Source organism: Phoxinus phoxinus (genome assembly GCF_949152265.1).
Source record: "Phoxinus phoxinus genome assembly, chromosome: 8".
NCBI classification, from domain to species: Eukaryota; Metazoa; Chordata; class Actinopteri; order Cypriniformes; family Leuciscidae; genus Phoxinus; species Phoxinus phoxinus.
The window spans coordinates 12,873,782-12,886,306 of record NC_136883.1 but is presented as its reverse complement, the minus strand read 5'-3'; the positions used below and the strand labels follow the sequence as shown (position 1 = coordinate 12,886,306).

The 12,525-nt window shown below is 45.5% G+C and overlaps 1 long non-coding RNA gene across 1 annotated transcript in view; it reads left to right on the top strand.

Annotated features, from left to right (window-relative positions):
* The window catches only part of LOC307003440, a 223,595-nt gene extending 214,386 nt beyond the window's left edge, over positions 1 to 9,209 (top strand). Inside the window, exon 4 of the long non-coding RNA XR_013798705.1 lies at positions 9,087 to 9,209. This is a non-coding gene — a long non-coding RNA (uncharacterized lncRNA). The remainder of the gene's footprint in view (positions 1 to 9,086) is intronic.
* Positions 9,210 to 12,525: the final 3,316 nt, after the last annotated feature.

The window sequence follows — 12,525 nt, the reverse complement described above, 5'->3', positions numbered from 1 at the left end:
GGTAAGGGGGTCTGGGAACGCCGTGAGGCGTTCCTAGAAGAGGGGGTACTGTCACGGTTGTTGCCTACTGCGTTAGTATAGTTGTGATTTTGCTGTAAAAACATGTTTTATTATGTATAAATAGCTAACAGGGGAGCTCCAGCAAACACACGTAACGTTACGTCTCTAAATTGGATTTACATACTTATATTTATATACATCTTAAAGACGCTTATTTTAAATGTCTATTTACATCGGAAAGGAAAATATTCCACAAGTATTGCAGATGAGCACATGAAAAAAACATCTGAGCGATGAATTTGTGGTGTGCTATTCTGTAGGATAATTCACTGTTGTCAACACTGATTACATTAGATAAATGTGCTGTAAGTAAAGTAAATAAACAAATCTATAAAATAACTAAACAAGTTATATATTTTATTTGTCCCTTAGTACTGTTGATAAATCAAGGAACATTTAAGTTTGATAAAAAGTGAGTTAACATCAACAACCTCAACAATCACAGAGGTAACGTGAATCTTGACTGTGTTACAGGGACAGAAGAATAGAAGTGTGTTTATCCGGTGGAGATAGGCTTATGATGCTGAATGCTGCCATCAAAGATTTTGAGCGAGTATACTACAGAAATGGATAACAAAATCTATTAAATATTAAGTTGTAGTTCATTTAATTTTTTTACATTTTAAACAGAGATATTACAACAGTTTTCTGATTCATGATTTCTGTGCATTTGCTTCAGATATTTTGTGGTGGAGCAGGACCTGCAAGGAAAGAAGATAGCGGCATTTGTTGGGAAAAAAAAGGTTTTAGGGATTTTACAAAAATATAAAGTAAGGTAATTTTTGTTACTTTTAATACAGAAATCAAATGACATTGTGCTGTTAAAATGACTTATTTTGTATTATGTTTGTGTCACAGGTCGGGGTGGACTTCCCTCCCCTTCAGCAACGTACCACCTCGAGGAGTTACCCAGAGACACCAAGCGACAGACAAAGTAATGATCAAAACTTTTATTTTTATTTACTTAAAACAAATCAAATCTCCTTTTTCTATCCAGCAGGTGGCGTGGGTAGTTCACTCTTCAGTCCCTCTCGACCAGAAGTACGTGATGAATCTATCACTGTTGGAGCTTCGCACAGTGGTTCCTCTTCGGCTGGAGGTAAGCAATGGAGAGTAAATAATGGCTCCGGCACGGGCGGTGGTCTGCACAGCAGCTCCTCCTCGGCTGGAGGTAAGTAATGGAAGGTAAGCAATGGAAGGTAAGAAATGGCTCAGGCACTGGCGGGGGTTTACACAGCAACTCCTCTTCGACTGGAGGCCGGTAATGGAAGGTAAGTAGTGACTCAGGCACGGACGGGGGTCTGCACAGCAGCTCCTCTTCGGCTGGAGGTAAGTAATGGAAGGTAAGTAATGGCTCAGGCACTGGCGGGGGTTTGCACAGCAACTCCTCTTCGGCTGGAGGTGAGTAGCAGGAGGGTAAGTAATGGCTCAGGCACTGGCAGGGGTTTGCACAGCGACTCCTCTTCGACTGGAGGCAGGTAATGGAAGGTAAGTAATGACTCAGGCACGGACGGGGGTCTGCACAGCAGCTCCTCTTCGGCTGGAGGTGAGTAGTGGAAGGTAAGTAGTAGCTCAGGCACGGGCGGGGGTCTGCACAGCAGCTCCTCTTCGGCTGGAGGTAAGTAATGGAAGGTAAGCAATGAAAGGTAAGTAATGGCTCAGGCACCGGCGGGGATTTGCGCAGCAGCTCCTCTTCGGCTGGAGGTAAGTAATGGACGGTGAGCAATAACTCAGACACTAGCTGGGGTTTGCACGGCAACTCCTCTTCGACGGGAGGCAGGTAATGGAAGGTAAGTAATGACTCAGGCACGGACGGGGGTCTGCACAGCAGCTCCTCTTCGGCTGGGGGTGATAGGTTCTCTATGTGCACAGAATGATGATAGTGAATCAAAGACTTAACATTCAGCCACTGTATCTTCTTACCACAGGACAGTGAGGGCGGGATCCCGAGGGCAGCGAGCAGACTCTCTGTGTTCACACAGCCCCAAAGTGTGTATCAGCTTCAGTCGTCCACCATTGGGCTCCCTCTCCACAGGACGGCAACAACAGCATTTAATAGCAACGGGCAGTTTTCTCTGGGTTCACAAAACAAATGTGACGAACAACAGACTGAACATCCAGCATCTGAATCTTCTTACCACAGAGCAGCAATGACAGCATTCGATGGTCAAGGACAAGTGCTCACAGAACAACGATGGCAGTGTGCGCGGGCAGAGGACAATTTCTCTGTGTTCACAGAACAAACGTGATGAGTAACAGACTGAACATCTAGCATCTGAATCTTCTTACCACAGAGCAGCGACGACAGCATTCGATGGCCAAGGACAAGTGCTCACAGAACAACGATGGCAGTGTGCGCGGGCAGAGGACAATTTCTCTGTGTTCACAGAACAAACGTGATGAGTAACAGACTGAACATCTAGCATCTGAATCTTCTTACCACAGAGCAGCGACGACAGCATTCGATGGCCAAGGACAAGTGCTCGCAGAGCAACGATGGCAGTGTTCGCGGGCAGAAGACAATGTCTCTATGTTCGCAGAACCCAAGAAGTGTATACGGGTTTCGGTCGTCAACAGCTGGGCTTTCACTCCACAGGGCAATAACAACAGCATGGAATAGCAACGGCAGTTTTCTAGGTTCACAGAGCAGACGTGATGAATAACAGATTAAACATCCAATAGCTGAATCTTCTTACCGCAGTACCGCGATGTCAGCATTCAACGTCAGCGAGCAGCTTCTCAATATCCTCTTCCACTTGGACAGGACGAAGTTGCATTCCTACACAGCGTATACTCAATACACAACAGTTAGCACATTTCAGTTCGGCCTTCAGAGCCTACGAAGAGACGACTGAGAACAGGCAGACGTAAAACTTCAGTTTCCACACTAGTGCATAATTCAGTCACTTCAAATGATCACACGTGTTCACTTTCACAATAAGCACTGCAACTCACATCAACTCACAGTGAATAAGGTCTCTTATCGTAGCCCCCAGTCGACTCGCTCCGCTCCACTGGCAAACTGAACATCCAAACTGTATATATCGTTGGCGCTAGAGTCTCGACTGGCATTAAACAGTTCCGAACAGGACTCACCGGACGCCGGGGGGTTTTACCACATCATAGCATTTTCTTCCTAGTAGGGAGTTCTTTCCCGATCTGTCCTCTGATCGTCCGATACAACCAGTAGATCAGCCGCAACGGATCGTCTCCAACCTGAGTTCGTCCCGAAAGTCCTCTTGCCCAAACCTCCCGCACAAAGCGCAGACTTCGCTGTCACGTTTCCCGAAAAGAACACACACCCAAAGAACACGCACCATCTGCCCATCGACCGGATCCTTTTATAATCCCCCTCATGGTTCAATCTCTGCTTCTCGCCCAGCTGTCACTCATTTCCCTAATCAGCAAGTTCCGTCGGGTTGTTTACACCGGAAGAAACCGGAACTGTTCCGGTGTTCCATCGAACTCGCTCCCTCTAGGAACAAAACTAGAGCGGGGCAGTTCCACTTGGTCGTCACCCCGTGACATCTGTGTATTTTTGTAGGATCTGAAATGTCTGCAGACTGGTGTAAGCACTGAGGATGAGGAGCCCAGAGCTGAATCCTGGAGATGGTGCCATGGATGAGACCCTCCATCACTCCATCTGCCCTTATTGCCTCAGATTGTGAAGCACAGCACAGCAACAAGCTCCGGCACAAAGGCACGGCTCACCTCTGTGGGTCAGCTGATTCATCAGAATAAAGCCGCAGAATGGGAACTGGGTACATTTTGCTTGATTTATCAAATTATATAATTTTCAGTATATAGCCTAAAAAAAGTAATATAATTAAGTACTGGTCAGCATTTATTATTATTATTTTGTTTAAGTTTTGGCTAGAAATACAATTTATTCTGCGGTAATATAAATTTTTAAGGAGTGATACTTACATTTTTCAAGTATAAAATCAACAGCTTTCTCCAAAGGTGAGATCTCCGAGCAGCCGTCTCCTTTGTACAGACATTACAAACACTGAGGAAAACCATTCTAGGTAGGGCTGTAGAGTTACTGATGTTATGAAGTGTTAGTGCACCTGTCGCTCATATAATTTTTTTATTGCAGAACTTATGTTACATACAAGATCAGGGAAAGATACCATAGTTGTATCTAACAATGAACTATCATAATGACAGAAAATGTTTAGATTTAAAATAAAGAAATTAACAACATATTCAAGAGATGACGATTTTGGGGTTTCAAATAAAATAAATAAAAATAAAATCCAAATAAATGGGCAGCTGTTTCTTAAACAATGTCAAAGTCAACGTTTGGATTTAAAATCAAAATTACTTGATTTTGTGGCACACAGAAATGCGGCTCAGTAGTGCACCGCAAACGCAGCATATGTGAAAGCTATATAGCGCATGCTGCTCCTGTACCGGATACGCACCGCACACGGAGTATGTGTGAAACGGGCGTAAGGCTGCTCTGCCTTCTAAAGCCTGCCAGACTACTTCGGCCCTCAACGGCCGCGCCTACATCGCCGCCGGTCAGGCCGCTTCAGCGCTTCACTCTATGGCGGTGCTTCAAATTTACCAGGCCAACCTTCTCCGCTCTATGAACGAGGCGGGCCCGGATCCTGAATGCTTCACGGATCTAAGAAGAGATTCTTCACAACGAAGGCGGTCGCATTTTCTCTCCCTCTCCCCACCCTTACCTCCCCTGCTTTGCTCCTCTTGTCACGTCTAGTCTACTGTCTTGTACTTTGAGAGACTCTCTCCAAACTAAGAAATCGTGGATTTGATCAACTGGTCTCTCAACGCAATTCGAGCAGTTGATGGTGTCCATCTTCTCGACGAGAAGCTTGGGTTCGGGGGAACCTGACTGCCCTGCCGGAACTTTCGCAGCTGACTACACGATGGACGCGTGGGAGAGGTGGCGGGTCGTGTATCTGGCGGCTCTTTCCGTGGAGGACGTTGAAGATACCTATTCGGAACCATGATAACAGGTCTTCTGCTGATTGGATTAGGCATTGCCCTGGTTTATTGAGGAATTAAGAAGACGGTGACAGCTGTCCAAAGCCTCACAGGGCTGCCCGTCATGGTTGAAGCAGTGGGCAGGGCTGTCAGCACTCAGACTGGGTCTATGAACCACAATATGGATAACATCAGGGAGAAGCTCACAGCTTTGCAAAGGCAAATGGATCGATTCGGAGATCAAAATGGACCAGGAGAATAGTCGTGTAAATTGGAATGAGGCTACTCGCCCCAAGACCAAACAATTCCAATCTTATCTGTTTTCGGCCCCCCTCAACCAGCACTGGCCTTGGCCGAGGCCACTGTTGGAACAACAACTCCCCTGGAAGAGCACTGCAGTGAGCCGCTCTCGTGTTCCTTCCCCCACTCCCCACAGACACCTGCTGATTGTTGACTCTGTATGGGACCTGATTAAGGTTGTCTCCATGGCAACTTGCTGTGTATCGCTATGACAATCCTGCGGACTGAGGCACCTAGATTATGATGCCAGGTGTAGCGTCTCTCCATGCCTACACATACACAAACTCTTACATATATATATACAGATATGCAATCACCCCGCCCACCCCCCATCCCTCGCAGCTTTGTTCCCCCAGTCTGACAGACGGGCCTGTGACCAGCGCCGAGTGGCTGCAGGACCGGATGGCTGCTTGCCTGTGCTGGGTTACCTCATAGACTGTAAAAAAATATGGACGTAGTGTCCGTGACGTCACCCATAGGTTTCTGAAGAGCATTTTTGAAGCCTAAAGTGGGCGGAGCCGGCCGTCGCCATCTTGGCCTCGCGTCACCGGTCGTCACTCCCGGATAACAGAATATGGGCAAAGAGGCGGAGCTGAGGAGCCTGGCTATCTGAAACCACGCCCACCTAGCGCGACGTTATGGAGTTAGCTGAGCTCAGGCTTGGGAGCTAATGCTATATGCTACTCACACAGTACCAAGTCTGCGACTGCACAGGGGCTCGCGCTAAAGTGACAGTTGATGATTAAAATCAGAATGCCAATTAAAAGGTCCTGTTTTTGCCCTTCGAAATATTATAATAATTAAAAGACATAGCTACAAGTGAGACTGTGTATCGTGATTCTGTACAGCTATAATTCTGCTAGTTGAAAATGTATTATGCAGTAACTTTACAATATTACTCTGAGAGTGTGTGTGTGTGTGTGTGTGTGTGTGTGTGACCGTGATTATGTGCATACATGTCAGTCACTCTTTTATTACAGTCTATCTATGGTCCGTCAGCGCGGCATCGCTCGTCAAGTTCGTAGAGAGCTTTATTATTCAGTCCATTTTAAATTCTGATTTTGCCCGCATCTCAATTCTCAAATGGGTCAAAACAGATATATTACCTATGAAGTTCAAGTAAATGCGCTAGAAATCCGCGCTCATTCAAGGATGTGCATTTATTGCATGGACGGAGAAACACAGACACCCGCAGGATTTCATCTGACGGCACATAAGCATGTTATAATCTGTTCCAGAGCAACGGCACCGCAGAACGAGTGTAAACTTATATCTATAGACGTTTTTAAATCTGAAAACTCCAAAAAGCAACGAAATTGTCAGACATCCATTAACGTTAGTGCATGTTCACCGAGGAAAACCACTGGAATACAGCGCTGGTTTTTCTCTCGAACGATCATTCGACGACAGCGGCGGAATCCAAAAGCCATGGGCGAGGTAATGGGTGTATTAAATTATATGAAATAATCCCGAAAAAAAGCACAAACACGGCAGAGATGGCAAGTTCAGCAGCTGGAATTTGCTGAGGTGAAGTGACGGCTAACCGGCTAGCATTTACATCAGCGGGAATCCACCTGTCACTCAAAAGTGGACACACCCTTAATTTTGCAGAACTTTAAATATTAATCAACTAAACGGGTGAGTTATAAAAAAATGCACCCCCCTCACAGTTGTTATGAAGGGAAAAATGAGCTGTATAGACCAAAGCCACAGAAAGAACCAGGCTGTAAACATGTTTTTTTCTGCTGTAAAGTTGGGCATTTTAACATGCGGGAGATACAGATTTGACTCCCTTCTGCAGCCAGCCTCAAGCGGCCAGTCAATGAATTGCCGTTTAATTCACTTCCGTGTTGGTTTCAAGAGAGAGACAGGGAGGTTGCCGCTTGGGTTACCTCCATCCCCCTTCGGCCAGTCTGTAAAAGGCTTTGCTGAGCACTACAGAAGACATTGCAGACCATGCGACACTTCATTCCCAGGCGCTTGAGTTCCGCGACAGGTCGCTCTAAAAAGCAGCCGCCTGGCCGGAACACATGTAGGAATATAAATATAAATAAAATATAAAGGAATATAAATATAAATGTAGTTGTTGCGCCCACTTCACAGTGTTCACCCCTACATATAAGCACAGCCCAATTAGTGTCACTCACTCATTCAGGGCCCACATCAATAAAATCAGCTCAAGCCGCGTGTTTCAAATGTAGGAAATGTACCCGCTGTTCAGTGTTTACCCCTACTCATAAAACTGCCCGTTCAGTGACACACACTCACTTAGGGCTCCCATTAATAAACACCCTGGGTGTTTTAACCCTCTGGGGTCTAAGGTGTTTTTGGGGTCCTTAAGATGTTTTGACATGCCCTGATATTTGTATTTTTTTCAGTAGCTTATAAACATATTAATGGCAAAGGTGTAATTACACTCTATTTAGCACGAACATGGCTATCATAATATGTGAGCAACATGTATGTACATGTTTGCATTTTTGATTATTTATGCGTGGTTATTCAAAAAACTCAAACTTAAATTTTCTGATATAAGACCACAAACGACCAACTTCACATATTCCCACAATACTTTTGACTAAGCTGTTGTCGGCTAGAGTATTTACTTCAAAATGATCTGAAAATCATCCGGGTTAATCGTTCACATTAAACAATAGATTGATTAAAATTTTGTAAGACACTTTTTGTTTGGTTCCAAATCCTGTCACTCTCCCCAAGTACTTTTTGGGGGGGGGCTATAGGCCTCCGCCTGCACCGCCCGAAGGGTCCTCACCGCCATGGCCGCCCGAAGGTTCCACACCGCCATGGCCGCCCGAAGGGTCCTCACCACCAGGGCCGCCCGAAGGGTCCACTCCGCCTGCACTGCCCGAAGGGTCCTCACCGCCATGGCCGCCCGAAGGGCCCTCACCGCCGTGGCCGCCCGAAGGGTCCACACCGCCGTGGCCGCCTGCACGTCCTGCTCCGCCCTGGCCGCCTGCACGTCCTGCTCCGCCCTGGCCGCCTGCACGTCCTGCTCCGCCCTGGCCGCCTGCACGTCCAGCTCCGCCCTGGCCGCCTGCACGTCCTGCTCCGCCCTGGCCGCCTGCACGTCCTGCTCCGCCCTGGCCGCCTGCACGTCCTGCTCCGCCCTGGAGGCTTCCTGCTCCAGATCGACCAGCCCTTCATCAGCCTCCAGGGCGCCCACCCCCCCACCCCTTTGATGTTCTACGGCGAGGTCGCGCCTTGTTGAAGGGGGGCGTTATGTCACAGTCTTCATCTGCACCTGTCTATCTTAGTCTGCACTACACTTCCCAGAATCCCTTGTGTCTTCACACCTGAACTCACTCCCTCAATCATCCACCTGTTCATCGTCCTCATCATCTGTGTCACCTGTCTTCAACTGTGTTTCCTTGTCTGTTTCCCGCCATCAATCTGTTACCATGGACACTGATCACTTCCTCACAGCTGCCTGTCATTTGTGTTCATCATCACAGTGTATTTAAGTTCCTGTCTGTTATCAGTTCAGTGTCCGGTATTGTTTGTGTGTTATGTTGCACGCTGTTACACTCTGTTCACCTGCTATTGGAATAAACCTCGTTTACACTCCTATCCACGTTCGTCTGCTTGCTTCATCTGCCTAGTCGTGACAACTGTGGGGTGACGGAGGTCCTCTCCTTCCTACAAGAGCTTTTGGAGGAGGGCAGGTCCCCCTCCACGCTCAAAGTGTTTATAACGCATGGCCAGTAACTGGGTAGGAACGACCTTATCGTCCGCTTCCTTAAAGTAGCTAGGAGGTTAACCCTTTAGGCGCCAGAGGTTTTTTCCTAAAACGTTCGATTTTGACATCTTAATTTCAAAAGGCTATATCTTAAAAGTGATAAAAGATAGAGACTTTCTGTAAATTAGAGAAATATTAAAGGCCATGTTGCAGGTTAACCACCACTGTCGATTAATGGGTACTTAAATCACTCAAGATATGTATATAATTTTTTAAATGTCTCAAAAATGGTCTTAAATACCAGTTTTTTACGTTTTTGGTATTAACTTTTTTTTCACGCAATTCGGTGATGACGTCACGTTGGGGAGAAGTGGAGGAAAGCTAGCCTGATGGCCGTCAAAGCCGATGAAATGCATGGTCCGAGGAGAATGAGTGGAGAGTTGGTGAAGTGTCCTGGTGAGTTGCTATCATTTAGCAACGCAGCAATGAGATAACGACACTTTTTTTTTTTTTTACTGTCATTAAATAGCACCGAGTGAAAAATCAACGCGTTTTCTTTATAGTGGCGGTGATGATCATGATTCATGACGTTAGTTCAGATAAGTAACGGTAGCCTTTGTCATAGTACTGGTAAAGTTTGTCTTTGTCATCTATAAATAGAAGGCATCGTGCTAGCTATATGGGCGTTTCTAAGCGTTTCTCTTCCTCCGGTGAAAATGTTCTTGCAAACGTAGCCGCCGCGCGTCTGTCGCGGTGTTTGGAAGGTGCTCGCACGGGCGGTGCCGTCCCGTGGAAACTGTGCTGGAAAGCTTGTGCTGTAGGGCAGTGAGTGCGTTCTGGTCGCTGGTCGAGGATCTCACCCCGCGACCAGATGTGACTGAATGCTGAATGCATGCTGCCTGAACCCGTTTGTGCTGAAGATAGCATACACACATCTCAGGCAGGATCATGGTCCCCTTCAAGCCAGCACGCACGAGTAGCCTATGTTAATTGTTTGTTTACTTTTTTCACGAAGTCTTATGAACCAACTTAAACAGTTATAGGTGACTATAGATGTGTTGTATAGACAATGATCATGTTCTATAATCTGCGCTATCTGAATACTCTCGTCTACTCTAGTCACTCTCAACGCTCTCACGGCGGGCTTTGGTAAAGTCTCTCCCCAAGGTGACGTCATGGAATGCGTTGTGGCGGAAAGGAGAATCGTTGGCGCTGTAAGATAGTACCTACTTTTTCGTATTATATTCCGTTTTGTGATACCCAACAACATAAAATACAATGGATAACAGTTTAAATGTTCATTACCAACAAGCAAATTGCACAAATTTGTTGAAAAATTTAACCTGCAACACGGCCTTTAAGGATGACCCAGTGTTTATGTAGGGATTACATTTTCCCATCTAATTTGCATATTATGATGTCATATGGTGGCGGTCATCATGGATTATAGAATTTTCATGAAAAGTCACATGTTTAAATAATAAAATGCAGCACTTCTTTCCCCCCAAAATGTCCCTCACCTTCTGTATGCTATATTTCACAATACTGAATGCTCAGGTAAATAGTAAGTAGTAAACAAACTGTAAATCATTACTAATGAATGGTAGAAACAAACCGAATGCATGTAGCGGTTGGCCTTTTGCTGTAGAAATTTTCCATTTACGTACAGTAGACACTCTGATTCCATGTATGGGGCACATATATATTATTCATATGACACACAAACACAAGTAGACAAGACCTGTTTAGTTGCCCCGTGTCACACCGCCTCTGCTCCTGCTACGACCACCCCCTCACCACTGACATTGGGCAAAATGTATGGCTGCGTTAAAGGGCTAGCTACCTCGAAACAGAGCCTTTCCAGGTGGATAGTTGATGCTATCGCATTGACTTATACATCCAAATGCCTTCGTTGTCCTTTGGGCGTTAGAGCTCATTCCACCAGAGGCATGGCCTCTTCGTGGGCCTGGTCCAGTGGGGTTTCACTTCAAGATATTTGTATGGAGGCAGGCTGGGCCTCTCTGTCTACATTTATAAGGTTTTACAACCTAGAAGTTCCTGCCCTACAGGCTAGCTAGATTGTTATCAGTCTAAACAAAGTATCTGCAGTTCTGACCGACTCAGTTCCAACCAGACTGCATATTATGCTTTAGCATTCCTGTACAGAGTGGACTGTGCTCAGTCCAGCTGTCATTCTACAGTTCAGGCTGACTAGGTCTATCCTGACTGTTATACTGTATTAAGCACCTATTCATTCATTAGGCGACTGTGTTGCCTTGTTATTCTCATTAGGCCCACTTCTCGTCGGCCGTGATATTACCCACCTATCATATGAGCCCCGGGCACATGCCCTTGGGACAATGATGTGGACGATTCTTAGCACGCACGGCGTTTTACATTGGGTTCCCGTAGCGTTAGCTAGCTTACGCAACAAAAAAGTACTCTCGTAAGAGAACGTCTCGGTTACTAACGTAAACCTCGGTTCTCTCTAGAAGAGGGAACGAGTGTTGCGTAACCCTGCCGTGCTTGTGCTACTATCTGGGTTCGCTTCAGTCGATGAAAAAGGAAAGTGCATCCTATCGGGATCTGGCTTATAAAGGCATCAGCTTGCCGATAGGTTGCAGCAAGTTGCCGCAGAGCAGCCAATAGGGAGGCGAGCTGCCTCGTCTAGGTCTGCTCGCTGCAGAAATATGCGTTTTAAAATAATACAAAATTAAGGATAATTTTTGGCTTCAGTATTCTCGAGAAAAGGGATTTTCCCCATAACGTAAGCTAGCTTACGCAACACTCGTTCCCTCTTCTAGAGAGAACCGAGGTTACGTTAGTAACCGAGATGTTTTCCAGCCGCTTGAAAACCCTCAAATTCAGGTATGATTGGGAAACATAAGATTGCAAAAACTGTCAAGCTGCTCTCCAAATAAAAGCTGATTTCCCAATAAAGCTAAGCAATGAAGGACTGCAAAACCGTGTGTGTGTGTGTGTGCGTGTGTGTGTGTGTGTGAGACAATTAAAATCAATATTGTGTTTAGAATGTTGTCCTACACTGTAAACATGTTTTGTTGGTGATTCAGTAACATTAAATAATTGTGACTTAACCAACATGAAGCACCTTTTTCATTGTATAAATTGTCATATGTATGGTATTTATGTCATATTTATAAAACAAACTGATCTACTGATAATACACATAATAAATGGCATTAACCACTATGATTTATATACCTCGTGTTTTAGAGCATGATAACCCATACAAAACCATTGCAAAGAGAAGTTCCTCTATGGTTTTAACGTTTTTCATGTTATTGACATGCTCTTAATATCAGACAAACTGCAGATTTTAACCAATAGCAGAAAAAAGAGAAAGAGACTTTGAAGCACTATTACTTTGCATATTTCTATACCACAGGACATGTCATTACAACAGGGTGACTACCAGATATAGGCTTCATACTATGTGATTCTAACATCTGATTCTAACTTTTTTTGTGATTCTAACTTTTTGTGATTCTAACTTT